General features: G+C 38.2%; 1 protein-coding gene across 1 annotated transcript in view; it reads right to left on the bottom strand.

Annotated features, from left to right (window-relative positions):
* nphs1 (NPHS1 adhesion molecule, nephrin) overlaps positions 1 to 6,119 on the bottom strand; it is a 112,996-nt gene extending 106,877 nt beyond the window's left edge. The window contains exon 1 of the mRNA XM_058744640.1: positions 5,942 to 6,119. The gene's annotated coding sequence lies outside the window, so the exon portion shown is untranslated. The remainder of the gene's footprint in view (positions 1 to 5,941) is intronic.
* Between the last annotated feature and the right edge of the window lie 13,491 nt (positions 6,120 to 19,610).

The raw sequence follows: 19,610 nt of genomic DNA on the forward strand, positions 1-19,610 counted from the left end.
CACGCTTTATTTTACGTCTTCTGGACTGTTGGCAAAAAGCATTACCCCCATTGTAACGCTTGGAGGGGCCAGGACAATTTTTAATACAACTCCGATTGGATTCGTCTGAAAGAAGAAAGTCATATACACCTAGGATGCTTTGAGGATGAGTAAAACACATCTGCTGAACACAAAAGAAGATATTTTGAACAATGTTGGTAACCAAACAGTTGTCAGTAGCCGTTGACTTCCATTGTGTAGAAGAAAATATTACGGAAGTCAATGGTTACCATCAACTATTTGATGCAACTTGAGAATGAGTATATGATGACATTTTTGGGTGAACTACCCTTCAACAGTTCAATTTTAATTTATTATGCTTACATTTTCTTTGATATGTCAAGTCACTCACTCCACCATAAAAATAGTAAAGTAGTTGGGATTTTTAGACAATTTAAGCAGATCCTGCTTGTACATAGCAGCACCAGAAAAACAAAATGGCTGTACTGCATGAGTGAAATGCAAACTATGGTTATTTTAGTCACCATCAGCTGTCACACGGTAAGATTTCCTGACTGTGGGGACAATTCAATAGATGGAACCGAATATCAGTGTGAAACCATCGTCTAGTCTCAGTTCATTGACTCACTGAGGCGAATGCCAGATTTGTCAATATTTCTAATAAATATTTGACACATTATTTTTGTATCTGACAGTGTTGACCCATATTGAGTGACAGACAAGGGAAAACACACATTCTGTGAGAAAACAGAAGAAGAGGAGATGGTTTCTTCCTCAGTTTCTGCAGCTCGTTTTGTAAGAATCAGTGGCTGATTTAAAACACAATATTCCTAAAGACTCTCTCATTAATGACTGCATAGTTCCTGTCGACTGCAGGTGTTCTCTCCTCAGTCTAGGTAGGTGAGAGTCATTAGTTTAGCTCAGAAATTTCACCTCTCCCACTTTGAAAGTACTTAAAAAGCAGCTGAGCAGCCTCTCGGCGCACGTGCAGCTGCCTCGCGAAAGCTACGGAGCGCCGTTAAGGGGCTTTTCCCGAAGGCTCTCTCAAATCTCTTTTCTCTGGCTTCCTTTAAGCCACCATCATGCCGTTCTCTCGCTCCCTCCCTTGCAGTGAATGTGTCCGTGGAGACCGCGGCTGGGTGACTGGCCCACCCTCCACCTGCGAGCGGCTCCAGTCACAGAATCGTGGGCTCACGGCCCCCCTGAGGAGAGCCTTGGGAAAGAAAGTCTCGCTAACAGATGGAATCTATTGTCTAGAGGGAGACTGGAATAAAAAGGAGAGAGTGGTGGAACTCAGGGGTGCAAATGTGGAAAGAGGCGGCGGTGTTAAGACGAACTTCAGGGTGGCGCGGGTGGGCTTCAGTTAACTTGGATTGTTGCCTTGCTTGGTTTTTAATGAACCTTTGAGTCAATGAACTTAATGAGGCGTAGTTTCTTAGCCAAAGACCATCCACACACACAAACACACAATCAAACCTGATGTCAGCGACACACTCGCTACTCTGCTAGAGAGGAATAATGGAGGTCAGAGTCAGACCATGTTGCAGTGCTGTTCACCTTTATTAGTGCTCATTGAGAAGATTTAGTATTGATGAGATTTTCACTTTAATTTTGGCAAAAGTTTTATTTATTTTTTTTAGCTAGGTAGTATTAATAGTTTGAAATTATTTTTATTTCAGTTTCATTTTATTATACTTTCAACTTTTATTATAAGTAACACATTTTTTTAAATGGTTTTAGTTTTAGTTTGTTTAACTATAACAAACCTGCTACTCTTTGCCGCTATGCTGTTCATCTTTATTAGAACACTGACATACTATTAGTTTATTATAGTTAAATATTTTAAATCAGATTGTATCTTTGTAATTTCTGTTTTCATTTTAATTTTAAGTTTTAGTCATTTTGCAATTTTATTAGTTAATTAGCTGTTGTTTTTTATGTCTGTACATTTTTATTAATTCTGTTTATTTATTTATTTTTATTTTAGTTATTTTAGCCAGTTTTATTTCATTTTAGTACATCATTTTTTTACTTCAAGTAAAAAAGCGTTGAATCATTAATAAATTATTATTTAATAATCTAAACGATTAAATTATTATTTAAAAATATTAAATATATTTTAATTAATTTAAATGAATAATAATTTTAGTAAATATTATTTTAAAGTCATTTTTATTAGTTACTAAATTTTTACATTTGTTAGTTTTTATTAATTGTTTATTTCAGTTTTAGCTTATTTTAGTAATTTATATAGTAATTTTCACTTTAGTTTAAATTTTAGTTTTATATTTTAAATATCTGAATATATTTTATTTTTGTATTTTCAGTTTTCATTTTAATTGTAATGAAAGTTTTAGTAATTTTGTTGTTTTGCTTTTTTACGTTTTTACGTTTCACCAGGTTTAGTGAATTGTCATTTCAGTTTGTTTTAGATTTTAAATTTACATTTATGCATTTAGCAGACACTTACAGATTCAGGCTATACATTTTATTTTTTTTATTTTTTATCAGGCTATATATTTTATTTTATTTTTTTCATTTTGTTGTGTTTCGCCATTTTTAGTTTTTCATTTGATTTTTATTTCAGTTTTCGATTTTGTACTAAAATAACGAACTGCATAACACCTTTTTATGGTTTTAGTTTTAGTTAAACATAATCCATCCACACACACAAACACATGCTCAAACCTGACATCAAAACCACATTCTCAACTCTGTAGAGAGGAATTACGAAGGTCAGGGTCAGACCGTGTCGTCGTTCTGTTCATCTTTATTAGCGCAAGAAGATGCATTCAAGAGCTCCGGCTTTCATCATTTCCTTGTCGGCCTCTTTGTATGATTGTTGTGTGACATAAAAAGAAGATCGCCACCTAGACCTGGTGCCTTTCAGTCCCTTGATGCATTCACAACACACATACTCAAGTACACACACACATTCTGAACACTGATTGCAGTTTTACTGTCCCTTGTGCAAGTGAGGACCTCATTATATACCAACACAAACCAGGACAGACAAAGAAAAAAAAGCGTGTGTGTATGTGTACATGTTATGTGTGGCACTCTATTAAACTGACAAAGCTGCTAATTAACCAGACCTTTTGTGTAGCGACTATAGAAGCTGTATAAACCAGCCAGCCTCAATATGGAGAGGAATGCGAGAGTGGAATGCATGAATCTGAATGAGCCACAACAAGAATGTCCCACTTCAAATAAGCTCCTCTCCAACAGCTCCTGTTTGAGTAAATGCATCATCACAATGCTTAGAAAACTAGGAACAAATTAAGTGGCATTGCAACTACATAAACACACAGACGCAAGCTGATGAGCTCATTGCTTTGATGCCTGTGCAAAAACAAATAATCTGCAATCTGCACTTGTGAGTGTTAAGCAGAAAATGAGAATATGTGCCATTAGCTATATTCAGTCTTTGGTTCCTTTTGTATTTTCCATTTTCAATATTTTGTAAATTTTGCTTTATTTTGTTATTTTGGTACAGTAAGTTAAACTAAATGTGAATTATGGCTTAGACAATTAGCTGAAATATAATAATATTATATAGGCCTATTTTTTATTTATTTATTATTATTTTTTAAATTTAAGTTTTAGTCATTCTGTTAATATATCTACATATTTTTATTTATTTATTTTTAATATAATCAATGCTTTGGCAACTACCTAAAATATAATAATGATTTTTAAACTATTTTATTTCATTTTAAATTTATTTTATTTCAAGATTCTAACTATTTAATTTTCTTTGAGCCTTTGTTTGTGGGTTTTGAGAATGAAGGCATGCTATGCATTGTTCGTGTCAAATTTGCACCAAAATACTGAGAAGCTTGACAGTTGAAGCGTTTTTAGTTCAACACCTATTTTGTCATCCTAAATACATGATTGCATGGTTACTAGCATTTTAGTATTTGAATTTAGCATTAACTTTCCCGGTAACACTTTATTTTGATGGTCCCTTTTGAACATTCTGCTGACACTAAGTAATGTTGCAACTACATGTCAACAAACTCTCATAAGAGTATTAGTAGACTGTCTGCTTCATATCTACTGACTCCTTATTGTGTTGGTCACCCAACAGATAGCCTATTGACTATAAGTAACTTTGCAAGAACTGGTCAACTTAATCTAACCCTAACCCTACCAGTCTACTAATACACTACTAACATTCTAATGAGAGTTAGTAGAAATGTAGGTGCAACATTACTTATAGTCAATAGAATGTGTTAAAGGGACCATCAAAATAAAGTGAAATCACTTTCCCTGCTTGTTCGTGAACCAGAAAATACACCCAATCTATTTTTAGGTCACAACCCACAAGTTCAGAACCACTGCATTTCGCCCTAAAATAAAAGTTCTGTCATCATTTACTCTCCCTTATGTTGTGCCAAAACTGCATGATTTTCTTTCTTCTGTGGAACATAAAAGATAATACTTGATAAATGTTTCAACAGTTTTTGTCCATAGAAAGAAATTTGAAGGGGTTCAAAAGTCTCATGCTCCAGAAAGGACAAAAAGGTTGTGAAAAAGTAATTCATACAGCTTGAGTCATCTGAAGAACAAAACTTAAAGTGGATATTCACTCTCAAATCAAATCAAATATTGATCAACTAGAAATAGATAGATAGATAGATAGATAGATAGATAGACAGACAACATGAGTGACTGGCCTTTTTTAATTAGAAAGGAGGAAGGAAAAACATGGAGTCATGATCCCATTAGAAAGAGAAATAAAGAGGAGGAGGATGGGAGGCTATGTGCGTTTTTCACACATAAAGAGTTTGAACTCTCCTGTCTGTGTGAGCCATTCATTATGACTCTCATTACAGTAAACACACAGTTTATTATAAAATAACACGCTCAAGCTCAGCACACCAAGACAAGTGCGTCTATGCATACATACAACAGCATGCTGCAGTATATTGCGTACCTCAGTGAAGCCAACAAGTCCCTACAGCAATTTTCTTTTCAATCTAACTTAATGTCCTTAACCGGTCATACCCAACCATCTGTAGATTGTTTTAGACATATTTGTGCCTGCATATGTCTACTCGTTGTGATATGACAACAACAAATCTTAATCTCCTTTCTATATGTTTGCAATCATCCTAATATTTACCACAGACAGAACAGAAGAATGAGTGTGTATTTGAATTAAAAATGCTCCCACTTCACAGTAAGTTTAACTATGGAACAGTAAATGATATAAATAATGATATAATTTCTTTTTCTTTTGGTTTAACTGTTCCTTTAATTTATTCAATATTATGGAATATATAATCTAAATATAAATTTCTGTGTGAGGATTTTCAAACTCCAGACAACAAAACCAGTATTTAAAATATAAACAAGATTTTAAAGTTGCTATGTAGTTGCCAGTTTTTCTAGTGGTTACGTATTGGCTCTCTATGACATATGGCTCAGGTCCATCCTTCAAATCAATTCAATGAGATTTTGTCCAATTTATTGCCCATCAGGCAAAAATTGTGCATCAAATCACTTAAAAACATCAATAATTTCCATGCTTTTGAGGTATCATTCCAATAGAACAAACAATGCAAGTATGAGTAAGGAATAATTGACGACGGGCCGTTGGATTCGCGGAGTGGCAGTTACACCTCAGGTGTGCATTATTTTCTAATGATTCAACGGGCCGAAGTCAATTATTCCGCTTATACTACGGTTGCCAGACCTCAAGACATCGATCAGATGATATATTTCAAGGCATTCGTCCAGTGTTTCTACTTAAATCACTATTGTGAGTAGGATTATTTCTTCCGCATTTCATCCAACGCCTCTGTTGCTAATTCCAAAACGTCATTTTAAACATAGTAACGGAGGACTGAGCCATTGTTAACAGATTAATGCAGTTGATACGGTTAATAACTAAGTTATGAGAGAGAGAGAGAGAGAGCGAGAGAGAGAGAATTACCTCTGTGCGTCTCTCAATAGTGTTCGGCAGCAATGTCTCTAGTTATAGTGAAACTTAGTTCCTTTTGTTCACAAACAGCGCCGTTGTTGTTACTTCGCTTGTTAAACTACTGATAAAATCGTCAGAGTAGCGCTAACAACATTAGCGCCATGTATGTTAGTGTGTGCAAACTGTAACTGTTATGTATGTGCGGTCTGTGAGGGAGAGAGAGTGGGAGAGATAGAGTATGTGCTTTCCGTACATAATAAAGCTAATTTTGTGTCAAAAACATGGACATGATCTGTCGTTTTTATCATACTGTTTAATATATTTATTTATTTGGCCAGTGTCGTTGTGGATTTTGGTTATTTTGCTGTTGTAAGACCTTTGAAATAACAGAAATCATTTGGCGAAGTGATATGGTCATGTAATGCGGTCAAGAGCTGCCTGGAACTACTTCGCCGTGCGTTTCCCTGAAAATAATTGCACACCTTAGATTAGAACGTTCGGCAGCCAATCAGATTCAAGCATTCAACGGCCCCGTAGTATAAGCAATAATAATAGTGACACTTGCTGAAATGAAAATTCTGTCAACATTTGATAACTCTCATGTTCCAAACCCGTGACTTACTTTCTTGTGTGGAGCACAAAATACGACTTTAGGCTTCAAATTACACCTAATTTAATGAACTCAAAAAAGTAGAAAATACATGAAGTTTTTGAGTGAACTATCCCTTTAAGACTTTAATTATTCTCTATATGCCAATAAACCTCCACAAGGAAATTCTGTCAGGTTTTTCTGTTCCCCAAGGGACACTTTTAGGAATTTTGTCCCCACAAGGATTGCAAAACCTGCCCACATAAGCACATATGTACTTAGCACTGGTAAGACACAAACCACAAACCTCATGTAATGATTTTTGGTTAGCGTCTCCTTTTTTTTTCTGTTTTCTGAATGCATTTTCAGCAAAGCTCTACCTGCTTCCACATGCTCTCATTTAAATGCCCTTGATTGCTTTATTTCATTCGTAATAGTTGAGTCCAATAAGCCTCTGTCTCTGTGTGTGTGTGCCTGTGTTAGATGGAATGCTGTGAGCTCAGAGTTGCCTGGTCGACATTCCTCCACAACCCTAAGACTAATTGATTGGGGTGTCAGAGAGAGAGTGTGTGTGTGTGTGTGTGTGTGTGTGTGTGTGTGTGTGTGTGTGTGTGTGTGTGTGTGTGTGTGTGCGTGAGCGAGAGTTCATGTGTGTGAGGGTGAATGTCTGCCAGATGGCTGAGGGATTGCAGTTCGATTAGTGTGAATGGGCATGAGCCTAGCGATTTTGTGCTTGAGAGTGTGTGCACGAACCGCAGCGATTTTAAAACCTTAACCTCACATTAAAAGACGGGACTTTGCACTATTATTGGCTATCGCACAACGTAATCAGAAAAAAACAAGTTCACGAGTGCTCTTTGACTACATTGGCTACCCAAACTATTCCTCCTCTCTCATCTCGCCACAAAAAACAACTGCATTTGCAACGGTTGCCTGTTGTGATGGCGTCATAACCAAGGATTTCATTAAGAAAGCAGCTCACCAAAACACTGGATGTATCCATGGAAATCGTGAGGCAATGACATTCGTTTTGTTCCCACCTACGGCTAACAAAAGAAGTTAACTACACCATATGTGCAGCTCCAAGTCTCAAGGGTTAAATTGGGAAGTCATTTAAAACCACTCTCTAGCCATCGATGAATAGAAGATATGGATGCTTCATGTAATTATTTTAATTGTCCACAATTAGCCTTAACAATTCTCCTCAGATGTTACCTCTCCCTACAGGCTGCTTTTAATTGTTTTGGAAAAAAATCTCACCTGGATTGATGTCTGCATGTTCTCAAAATAGCATTCGCTTTTTTGGTTTGCATTACATATCAGACATTATTTTATGAGCGTTAGTGAATTCAGACATGTCATGTTGGTCATGATTAGCAAATTCCCCATTGCACTTTGACTTAATGTTTGAGTAAATATCATTCCTTCAGTGTGATGTCCATGGTTTAGTCCAGCTCCGGACAAAATCAGCTATCCACGCCATACTTTTCAGCCTAGATCTGTGTTAAAGCGCGTTTTACCTGTCTCTCTCTCCCTGTCAGTGTCATTAAGTGTCATTAGAGGTTAGCCATATGTGGTGCTACCATGAGCCTTGAACACCTGCAGGACTCGTGTGTACGTTTGGGGTGGGCACATGCTCCATTGTTTCCAAGCGCTCAAAAGCATGAGCCTTCCCTTCAGCCTTAATGGAACAGACTGGATAATATTTAACTAATGATTCTCCTGCCTTCTCTACCGGTTCCTTTCACCCTCCCCTCCCTTTCTGCTCTGTTCCCACTAACCATAGCCATTTCCAAAGTTAATGACACAAAAATGGAGACAGAAAGAGCAGCTGAAAGGGAGGAGAGAGAAAAAAATAATGATTGAGGGAGCAGGAGAAGAAAATATATGAATTGAGAATCAGGTATATTAAGAGCAACTTGTCAGACATGAGAAGCAAACTAAATTGTTTAACATCGACTTTTATGAATAATATGTACTCATTTTTCTATTTTATATATTATACATATCATGAAGAATTTATTTGCAAAACAGATAACTCAGTTTTTAAGTTTTTCAAAAATCATGTTTTTTTTTATTATTATTATGTTGTGTTTTTATTGTGTTAGTCAGCTAGTATTTTTTAGTTATTTTTTTACCTAATCAAAATGACCCCACTGCAGTTTGATTGAAATTAACTGCAATGCATAATGAAAAAACGTTTTGAAAATTGTTAAAAACGGAGTTATCTGTTTTTGCAAATTAACTCTTCATATGTTTCTTGAATATATACGTTTATGTGTACATTTATATATTCAGTAATATACACACTTGTAAACACAAACTTTTATTTTGGATGTGATTAATTGCGATTAATCGATTTGACAGCACTAAAGTTTATGATTTTGATGCTGTTTTTGATTTAGGATGAATGATATTGCCTGAATATCAGCCAATATTTGGAAATTTTGCGCTTACTGCCCCCTTATGACAGTTCCAAAATGGATAAACAATTAATATTTTCCCATTTTTGTATTTGATAAATTACATTAAATAATTCTGTATAGTAAGTGCAATTTTCTTTAAATCTCATTTGTCTGAGAAAAAAAAATGCACATGTACACTTCATTTAGGTTCAGTTGCAGGACGCAATGAAGAAAATTGAGAAATTGTGGAAATAAATAAATAAATAAATACATTCAACTACTATAACTTTATCAGACAAAACAGCATTATTACTTGAACATTAGTTACATAGGACAAAGGGGCAAATAATGACATCATCAAAATTACTTGTCTACAAGTCACATTATACAGTGGGGGAAAAAATTATTTGATCCCCTGCTGATTTTGTACATTTGCCCACTGACAAAGAAATGATCAGTCTATAATTGTAATGGTAGGTTTATTTGAACAGTGAGAGACAGAATAACAACAACAAAAAAATCTATAAAAACGCATTTCAAAAAAGTTATAAATTGATTTGCATTTAATGAGTGAAATAAGTATTTGATCCCCTATCAATCAGCAAGATTTATTTCTCCCAGGTGTCTTTTATACAGGTAAAGAGCTGAGATTAGGAGCACTCTCTTAAAGGGAGTCTCAGTTTGTTACCTGTATTAAAAGACAACCTGTCCACAGAAGCAATCAATCAATCAGATTCCAAACTCTCCACCATGGCCAAGACCAAGGAGCTGTCGGGGACAAGACTGTATACCTACACAAGGCTGGAATGGGTTACAAGACCATCGCCAAGCAGCTTAGTGAGAAGGTGACAACAGTTGGTGCGATTATTCGCAAATGGAAGAAACACAAAATAACTGTCAATCTGCCTCGGTCTGGGGCTCCATGCAAGATCTCACCTCGTGGAGTTTCAAAGATCATGAGAACGGTGAGGAATCAGCCCAGAACTACATGGGAGGATCTTGTCAATGATCTCAAGGCAGCTGGGACCATATGGCGCTTTTCCACTGCGTGGTACGACTCAGCTCGGCACAGTTCAGAACGGCACAGCACGGCTCGGTTCGGCTCATTTTGTGTTTTCACCGCTTTAGAGCGGGATTATTCATGTGTCGTTATAGTTGCGTCGCCTCTACTGCCGTGACTCCTGAAAAACTTTTTAATTCCGCGCCACTCCATCAAGCTCTCGCTGGATCCACTCCTCGGCTATCAATGAGAGGACAGTCTGTACTAAAAAAAGTACCAGGTACTGTACCCAGTCAAAAAAAAAACGTACCGTGCCGTACCATGCAGTGGAAAAGCGCCAATAGTCACCAAGAAAACAATTGGTAACACACTACGCCATGAAGGACTGAAATCCTGCAGCGCCCGCAAGGTCCCTCTGCTCAAGAAAGCACATGTACAGGCCCGTCTGAAGTTTTCCAATAAACATCTGAATGATTCAGAGGAGAACTAGGTGAAAGTGTTGTGGTCAGACATCAACTCAACTCGTCGTGTTTGGAGGAGGAGGAATGCTGCCTATGACCCCAAGAACACCATCCCCACCGTCAAACATGGAGGTGGAAACATTATGCTTTGGGGGTGTTTTTCTGCTAAGGGGACAGGACAACTGCACCGCATCAAAGGGACGATGGACGGGGCCATGTACCGTCAGGGCCAGGGCAGTGAAGCAAGCCAGGGCATTGAAAATGGGTCGTGGATGGGTATTCCGGCATGACAAGGACCCAAAACACACAGCCAAGGCAACAAAGGAGTGGCTCAAGAAGAAGCACATTAAGGTCCTGGAGTGGCCGAGCCAGTCTCCAGACCTTAATCCCATAGAAAATCTGTGGAGGGAGCTGAAGGTTCGAGTTGCCAAACGTCAGCCTCGAAACCTTAATGACTTGGAGAGGATCTGCAAAATGCCTCCTGAGATGTGTGCAAACCTGGTGGCCAACTACAAGAAACATCTGACCTCTGTGATTGCCAACAAGGGTTTTGCCACCAAGTACTAAGCCATGTTTTGCGAAGGGGTCAAATACTTATTTCACTCATTAAAAGGCAAATCAATTTATAACTTTTTTGAAATGCATTTTTCTGGATTTTTTTGTTGTTATTCTGTACAGATCATCTTACGGTAATTAATCAATGACACTAAAATTACAATGTGATGCTTTCTAGATCATGTGCTCTTTCAAAGATTTCTCCACATTAGCAGTATTGTCAAAATGGCCATGGTAATATTGTCAAAATATCTGCAGTAATGCTAACATAGCAGTAGCTGCAGTCTCCTCTCTTAAACAGCACGCCACAGAAGCGAGGGGTGAAAGAGGGGTGGGAGGATAGAGATGAGAACAAGAAGGGACTGACACAGCAGAGTGATAAAACTTTGGCAGTTCAAATATGTATCTTGGTCATGCCAATAAAGCTAATTGAATCTGAAATTGAATTTAGCTAGAGGGATAGACAAAAAAAGGGGGAGAGACTGGCAGAGAAGGAGGGATTCACAAACGGGGAGTCGAGTACTGGTAGTTGTGCCCCTGCCATGGATTAAAGTCACAAGCGCTCTGAGGCAAATGTAGTATTAGTCACTTTAATAATTAATCATCCTCTGAGCATGTTTTTTTGAGCCATGCAGTGACCCATTTTTAATTTCCCTCCACTAACAAAAATAAAGCAAAGAACATGGTTTCTAGTTTTAAAAAATGCCTAAAATTAGCGAGAGAGGAGTGTTTGCCGTTCGGGGTCTGCTGGGTCAAACAAACTCATCTATTATCTAAATTCCCAGGGTAAATAATAGGGAATTCCTGTCTTTCCACACCTATTTAGCTTTCAGAGTAGCCACACAGCAAAAAAAAAAGAGAATAAAAGGGTCTACGATGGGCTCCCAAAGGTCTGCAGGATGCCGTCCTGGAGAAATATGAGGCCCATATGCAATGTGTCCTCGGTGAAAGGAGATCTCCCGCCGTGCTCCTCCTGGCTTTGATGCTCACCACCACAAAAGCAGATGGTTCTGGCCCTCAACTCTCTCTGCTCCCGTCCCCCACCCCTTCCGCAACGTGAAGACAATCCCATCCACCGCTATTAGCCCCCTGCCTGCTCTGGCTCTCTATTCGGTTGCAGCTTCAGGCTCCTTTCAGGCCACTGCCCAGAACCCAGGGGGCTGCCGTGGCAAAGCAACCTAGTCAAGCATTCACCATCGCTGGCTGGCTTTGAATGGAAGTCAACTGAGTGAAAAAGACATGTTTTTAGAGGACAGAGCGGAAAAGTGAGGAAAAAAGCAGGTGAGGAGAGATCGATGAAGGTTTTTTTCCCCTCCAATACCTCATTCGCCGCTCGCAGGTTACAAAGCAGTGGCGACCACAGGTGGTGTGGAATTTTCCGGATGCTTGTCTGGATCGTCAAAGGCTGGCGGTCGGGAACCTTCATGCAAAACGAGATCAAACCCGGAGACACCCCGGTGAAGCTCTTTGCACTCTGTTTTTCTATTTTCGACACACTAAATTGAACGTCCCAGTCGCTCTTGAGCAGTTTTGCAATCAACGCAATAAAGAAAACCTGCAAATGACCTCCGAAACCTCATCTTTGTTAATACCCCAGCTTGATCTCTCGGGCTCTCATTGGCACAAGCCAATTAACTGCTGTTCTCGGAGGTCGGGATCAAGTTCTTAATTGATTACATGGCGATAGCTTATTCAATTAACAATTAAAGAAAGAAGCGCTGAAATGAGGGTGAAGAAAGTTTCCCAAATGAGATCCTTCAAGGTTTTTCCTGAGATATGTTCAAATGTTTGTTTGGAAAGAAATACAAAGAATGCAACTGAAAGGGCTGACAGGTCTGCTTAGCTGCACTGCTCCTAGACTTCACCCCTCGAGTTCAAAACCTGCATTACGGGCAGAGTGAATTTAGAAAGTCTGGTGAATAACCATCAACAGGAGACTTTCCTGCACAGCCAAGTCAGATCTTTATATCCTCCACATAGAAGTGTGCTTTCTGATCACGAGGGGATTTGTTAGGTTCGCTTCTTCTGCTATCTGCCTCTGGCATGGAGGTGAACGGCTACCCTTGGCTCTATCCTCCAACTATCTCTTCCCTCGTCCGGTTTGTTTACAGAGCCACCGAGGGATACCCCTCTCCAACTTTAGCAGTCAGTTTAAAAATAAATAAACTGTTGTGTCTGGTATGCTACCAGGCTAATTTCCCTGGATGGCATGCTAGTTTAGCCTCATCCTGTTTTTGCAGCTTGCACAAACTAATGAGAACATGTTTTGGGGACACACCAATTTTACGAATGCCCATGACAAGTTGTCAACTCCATCGCGAGGTATTTCGCAGATTATCTGCAGATTAATATAAATAATAGCAACTAATACTCCACAGTTAGCCTGACTGAGATAGCCAAACAAAAGCAACACACAGATCATTAGCCTGACAGTCTTCTTGGCAGCATCATGTATTTTAGAGGGCACCATCGCCTGGAGACAATCAAAACAGATGTCACCCCATACGTCTGACATCTGGAGGCTACTGTCCAGTGTATAGCTAATATTGTCAACCTATCAAAAAACACAAATGTCCTAATTATTCTTCATTTGGTCATTGACTTCATTGGCACTGAAACAATTAGAAGTGAGTTTTAAACAAGTGTAATATTGTTTGCTTGATGGTTTGTTGATTTAATATGGTATCCAGGCCTGGCCAACCCAGGTGAAAAACAAGTACACTTCCATAATGTACTTAAAGTGCTCTATTTTCGTGCACTAATTTTGTACTTAATATACTAAAAATGATCCTTTAGGGCTTCTTAAGGTCAGCTTAAGATCATCTAAGTGTACTCAACTGTGCTATTTTGAGACACCATGAATATGAACTAAAATTCACTTTTAACATACTATCTTTGTATTTAAAAAATGTATTTAGCTACCACTTGTAGTACACTTGAGTGTACTAGTGTATGAAATATGGGTTCAAGTGTACTACAAATGGTAGCTAAATACATTTTTTAAATACAAAGATAGTATGTTAAAAGTGCATTTTAGTTCATATTCATGGTGTCTCAAAATAGCACAGTTGAGTACACTTAGATGATCTTATGTTGACCTTAAGAAGCATTAAAGGATCATTTTTAGTATATTAAGTACAAAATTAGTGTGTGAAAATAGAGCACTTTAAGTACATTATGGAAGTGTACTTGTTTTTCACCTGGGCAGCTACTGTTTAGCTGGTTTAAGATGTTAAAGTGTTTTTTTAAGCAAAAAACACAAATTACTAATTTGGTCTTTGCAATGAAAGAATTAGGAGTTTTAAACCAGTGTAAGATGGTTTGTTGGATGATTAGTTGGTTTAAGATGGTCTCACAACCTGGCCAAGCTGATGTTCAGATGTTTTAGACCATTTAACCAGCCTAAGTTGCTAAAGATGTATACATATATATATATTTTTTTTAATCAAAGGATGCAAATTACTTTTCATTTAGTTTTTTCACTGTAGCAATTAGAAGTGAGTTTTAAACCAGTCTAAGATGGTTTGCTAGATGGTTAGCTGGTTTAAGATGGTATCCCAGCCTTGCCAAACTGATGTTTAGCTGGTTTAGGTCATTTAATCAGCCAAAGTTGCTAAAGACGTTTATAAGGAACACAAATTATTCTTCATTTGGGTTTTGCACCGAAACAATCAGAAGTGAGTTTTTAAACAAGTCTAAGATTGATGGATGGATAGTTGGTTTAAGATGGTCTCCTAGGCTGGTCAAGCTGGTTTTTAGCTTGTTTAGCTGAGCCTGACCAGCTGAAAATAATCCAAAACTCTCTAAAACCAGGCAACAGACTTGCCTGACCAGACTGGGAGACTAGCTAAGGCCATAAAACCAATTTAAGATGATTTGATGGTCTTTTTTAAACAGCATTAGAAAAAGTCAAAGACATTTAGTTTTCAACCACACTGTTCAACACTCAACCTGGATTCAACACCCAAAGGATGCCGATAACCATCAAGGGATTAGTGTAAATTTAACCATTGTGCTTGTTAACTGTTTTGTACAATCCCGGATGAGTGATGTCCATCCGGTTCCTCCCTCCTGCCGATAAATGGAACAATCCGTGCAGTGGGAGGGCTTTTGTGGTGAAGATGACTGTGAACGCTCGGCTGGATAGTGAGAGCTTCACCGGAGGAGAGAGAGGATGGACAAAAGTGTGTTGTGAAAAGAGCTCCGTCTTTCTGACAGGCCCAGCATGCCGTATAGGCCTCGCTCCAGATGGTGATGTCCCGGCTGCCGGCTGGGGGGCTCTGGACTCGTTCTATATGGCTGTCAGCTGGGCTTTTCCTCCCCCTGCCTGGGCCCAGTGATTTCATCCTACAGCGTTTCAGTAACAAGATAATTCACACAGTACTCCACATGCTGCTCTCACATCAGCATCACCATCCAACACAGACGTGAAGCCAAACTGTCTTCCCACTGGAAGCATGGGAGACTCTCACAACATTGTCTAATCTGGGCTTTTTGAGCTCATGTCGAGGAAAGGTCAGGGTGATGTCTGAACCTCTTCAGTGTGTCAAAACATGCCACCACTGAAGAGGTGAAGTAGGGTCCAAAATCTCCTTGTTTTCCATGTAGCTGTTTCTGGTGGTAAATCCAAAGAGACCTCCCAAAAACAACACAAGGGAACAGGGACTAATTCAACTTTTATGATTTAGTTCAGCAACAAAATCTACAATCTACAAATCATTTAAGTGTGCTACCCATAAAGAATATATAAGAATATATATTTAATTACACTACCATTCAAAAGGTAAGGTTTTTTTAATGTTTTTGAAAGAACAATACCAACAAACCAATTATGATTCAATACAAATTATGATCTTTTGGCCTTTTATATAATGTCTATACACTGACCCTGCTCACACCTGGTGTTTTCTCTCTCCTGGTTCAAAGTTATAGTGGTGTGTGGGTGGTTTTTTCATCTCCTGACCTACTTTGCTAGGACATTGGTGGAAGGGCACATGAAAGACAAGGATATCCCCAAAGACCTAAGGTTATGTGGAAGCTGAACTGGCACAGGCCGGTCCAGCCTGGTCAAGTCACTGAAGCAGAAAGACACACACACGCCATTAAAGGAACAGGTCAAACAAAAATGAAAATTCTTTCATCACTTACTCACCATCATGTTGTTCCAAACCTAAACGACTTATTTTCTTCTGTGGACGACAAAAAGAGAACATTTGAAGACTATTTTTCAAGTTTTTTTCCCCATGCAATTAGAGACTGAAGTCCATATGACTTGTGCACTATATTCAAAATCTTCTGAAGGAATACATTTGAGCTTTGTTTGAGATAGTGATCAAAACTGAAGACGTGCATTGGAAATCTTGACCTCTGCTATAGCTATCATGAAACCGGTTGATCCAGTTTACAAAACCAATCATTCATGAATTGGACTGATCTGGAAAGAAGAAAGTAATATGGTTTTGCAGCAACTTGAGAGCAAGTAAAATCAATTTTGGGGTGAGCTATCCTTTTAAAAACACAAATGCGCATAATGCCTCCCCTCACACACTAATAAAAACACAACAAGACATTAAAATAAATTACTGTATTTCTGCCCAGAGCGCAAACCTAGGTTTGAGCTATATGCCTGATAACACACACATACACAGGCACAAATATGCAGAAATGAACTGAAACTGAAGCTTTAGTAATTTCAAGTGTGGCCAAACACGCACAGAATGGACAGCTCAGAAATCCTCAGGATATGAAAGATATTGTTTTTGTGACCTCTGGGTTGTGTCGTTGAAGAGACACCAAATAAAAACCATACAAGTCTCACAAAGACAGAGGGGAAAAAAATAATCAACTCTCATATCCTGTGTAACATGCCTGTAAAACACTGTACAAGATCAGAGCAGTTAATACAGAGAGAGGTTTTAATATATAGAGTGAAAGAGACATGTGGCGGGCAGGCTGTATATCATACTGAAAGGGAGAGAGAGAAGGGAACTATTGTTAAGAGTGACTTAAAGGAAATTACTATGTTGAGGACAGAGAGAAAGAGAGATTGAGAGAGAGAAGTTGAAACTGAGGAATAAAGAGCAGAGGCAGCTGCAATGAATGACACAGATAAGGAGAATGAAATAAGATATACTGTCGAGCTGTCAGAGGAAACATTAAATACATGTGCGAGAGGACCGAACACACCACAAGAGAGAAAGAGACTAGAATATTGTGTTTGAAAGAAAATTACACCAGTTGTGTGAAAAGAATAAAGACGGAGAGAGGTAAGGAGAGTGCAGAGCCCTTGACAGTGTTAACTATAGACTTTCACTAACAACCACATGGTTCTTCAAGACCCAAGCCGCTGCCGCACTGAGCAAAGCGCTTCATATTTACTGTCACTCTTAGGTCTGATATACAGTGAAGACTGGGGCAATTTTAACACACTAAATTTCTTCAATCACAAAATTTCAAGTCAGTGTGATGACACTCACTCGGCACATGATCAGTAGAGTTATCTCTCTGCCTGAGGAAAAAGTGTAAACGTTTGACTTTGTGAAGTGAAATCTTTAATAAAAAAAAAAAAAACTGTTTTCGAGGCTTAAAAGTGATTTTTTGGACATCGGATATCTATTTTAGCTCCAGGTTGCTGGTTAAAAATAAACATGAATGACAGATGCTAACACTGTCACTGGTAGCTAGCGTACAAAATATTTGTCCTGGTTTTATTTGAAAATAATTAAAGCACTAGTCATGAAATACAAATTGTAAGAACTGTGGAAACGTAATAAAAACTAAACTCAGTTTCTTGGGAGAAAAAAAAAATGCTGCTGCAAGAGACGCTATAGTGGCATTAACTCAAACTGTCAACTTCAGGTCAAATGTTAACATTCTGAAGAGAAACAGAGTAAGTTAGTTTAACTCGACATGTGTTGTTATCCAAATAGCTAGCTATAAACATCTAATTTAATGGCACAGGGATTTGTAAGACAGACATAGTATAACCCTTGAGTAAGCAGCTTAGATTTGTTACTGCCAGGAGTCCAAATGTAGCCATTAGCATTAGCGATTAGCATTTATAGCAATTATTACTACATATTTTATATATATATATATGTGTGTTGCCTACATAAGTGAAAATTATTGCACTTATGTTGGCAACAAGTATCTTTCTCCATTGATAATCATTCAAAAGTAGTGGTATTCTAAATGTTAAAAAATTATAACAGAACTTTAAGCATAAAAATGTCATATTTGTACTGTATGTGTTATTGCCAATCACTGTAAAATCAAATAAAAATTCTGTATGTATTATTGTGGTGCAATTGGCTATCTACTGTATAATAAAATAATACAATAACTGTACTCTATGTGTTATTGTGGTGCCATCAGCCAATGCAGTGTTTAAAACAGAAGTTATAAAATAAAATAAAATAAAATGATTGTAATGTAAGTGTTATTGTGGTGCCATCGGCCAACTGCTGTAAAATAATATAAAATAATACAAAATAAAATAACTGTATGCGTTAATGTGGTGCCGTCAGTCAACTAGACTTTGAAAAAAAAAAAATGAAAAAAAGTTAATAAGGTAAGGGTAAGGGTAAGATAAGATAAGATAAGATAAGATAAGAATGCCCTGGAAGCAAAGAATTCTAGTTGATAGTCCCTTCCGGGGTTGAATATGCCAAAAAGCAGCTGCCGTTGAGATGAATGAGAATGCTAACAGACAGCTCTCTCCAGGTACAACTACTTGGTTACCAACACAACAAAAGCAAGATGGCGTGTTAAGTATGTTCAATGGGATCGCTCATTGTACAATTAACTATATTTCTGGCCTTATCAACTCACTCATTAATTTATTTATACCTTCCTCCCTCTTTCTGTCTCACTCTTACAGTCGTTTCTTCTCTCCCTGAGGAGCTCTGCTAAACGCTGTCGCCACAGCGACCTGATGGAACACCGCCATAAAGCCAGACTACACTCCCACCCTCTTCTCACACTCTCACTCCCTCTCTCACATGAAAAATACCGCACAAACAACAGTTTTCGAGAGGTAGGAGCTCAGCTGCAGGGACGCAGTAAGAGGTGGCACATAGGGAGAGAAAGACTGCGAGAAAGAGAAAGACAGGGCACTTTTGAGGAAGAAATGCAGTCCCAGCAGCCATTATAGAGAGAGCACCTGCAGTCTCAAAGTACCATCCAACAAAATGGCCCCATGTGGTCTGATGACACATAAGGCTTGCTCTGCACAGAGAATATGGAGCTCACACAGTAGGGAGAAAAAAAAAAAAGACATCACTCATTTCCATAGTGCATCGCAGGAACTGAATCTAAGAGACAGACTGCATTCAAAGTTTGTTTTATAGGTAATTTCAGTCTTAAAGGGATAGTTCACCCAAAAATGAAAATTGTGTCATCATTTACTCACCCTCAAGTAGTTCCCAAACCTGTATGAATGTCTTAGTTCTGCTGAGCACAAAGGAAGATATTCTGAAGAATGTGGTAAACAGAGCAGTTCTGGGGCACCATTGACTTCCATAGTATTTTTTTTTATTTATTTTTTACTACTATGGAAGTCAATGGTGCCCCAAAACAGCCAGGTTACAAACTTTCTTCAAAATATCTTCCTTTGTGTTCGGCAGAACAAAGAAATTCATACAGGTTTGGAACTACTTGAGGGTGAGTAAAT

This window comes from Onychostoma macrolepis, chromosome 15, assembly GCF_012432095.1.
Source record: "Onychostoma macrolepis isolate SWU-2019 chromosome 15, ASM1243209v1, whole genome shotgun sequence".
NCBI lineage: Eukaryota > Metazoa > Chordata > Actinopteri > Cypriniformes > Cyprinidae > Onychostoma > Onychostoma macrolepis.